The sequence below is a fragment of the Panulirus ornatus genome, chromosome 26, assembly GCF_036320965.1.
Source record: "Panulirus ornatus isolate Po-2019 chromosome 26, ASM3632096v1, whole genome shotgun sequence".
In the NCBI taxonomy this organism is placed as follows: Eukaryota; Metazoa; Arthropoda; class Malacostraca; order Decapoda; family Palinuridae; genus Panulirus; species Panulirus ornatus.
The window spans coordinates 5,274,114-5,274,707 of record NC_092249.1 but is presented as its reverse complement, the minus strand read 5'-3'; positions in this window follow the sequence as shown (position 1 = coordinate 5,274,707).

Genomic DNA, 594 nt, shown 5'->3' with positions numbered 1-594 from the left:
TTATATATATATATATATATATATATATATATCAGAATCGCTCTCGGCAATTTCTGAAATATGGTACGGCCTTCCCGTAGACTCTCTCTCTCTCTCTCTCTCTCTCTCTCTCTCTCTCTCTCTCTCTCTCTCTCTCTCTCTCTCTCTCCGAGTCCGTGACTCTGGGGTTGGGTCTATCGCGGGTCACTAGCCACCTGAGAGAGAGAGAGAGAGAGAGAGAGAGAGAGAGAGAAGGAGGGGGGAGGGGGGGGGTGGTCTCGTCAGCGTTGCTAACGATGGTTTACGTTTGCCGGGCGCCCAACAGTGTTGTTTTCGCAATTGACCGAGCGTGTAAAAAAAAACATGTCCATTCATAATGCGCTACGCATGAAGATCACACTCAGTGTATTCTAATCTGTTTCCTGTTCGTTTGGTACGACGCAAAATTATCAAAACTTAAATCTCTTTCACAAGTTCTATCAGCATAATGGATGTAAACCTGTATGAATAATCACTTTCAAAATCCCCTCCTAAAAAATATTACTGATTATATATTGAAGTATTAAATCCTTATCTCCTTTTTTTCTTTTAAATATTCAAATATCGGTAATTTAC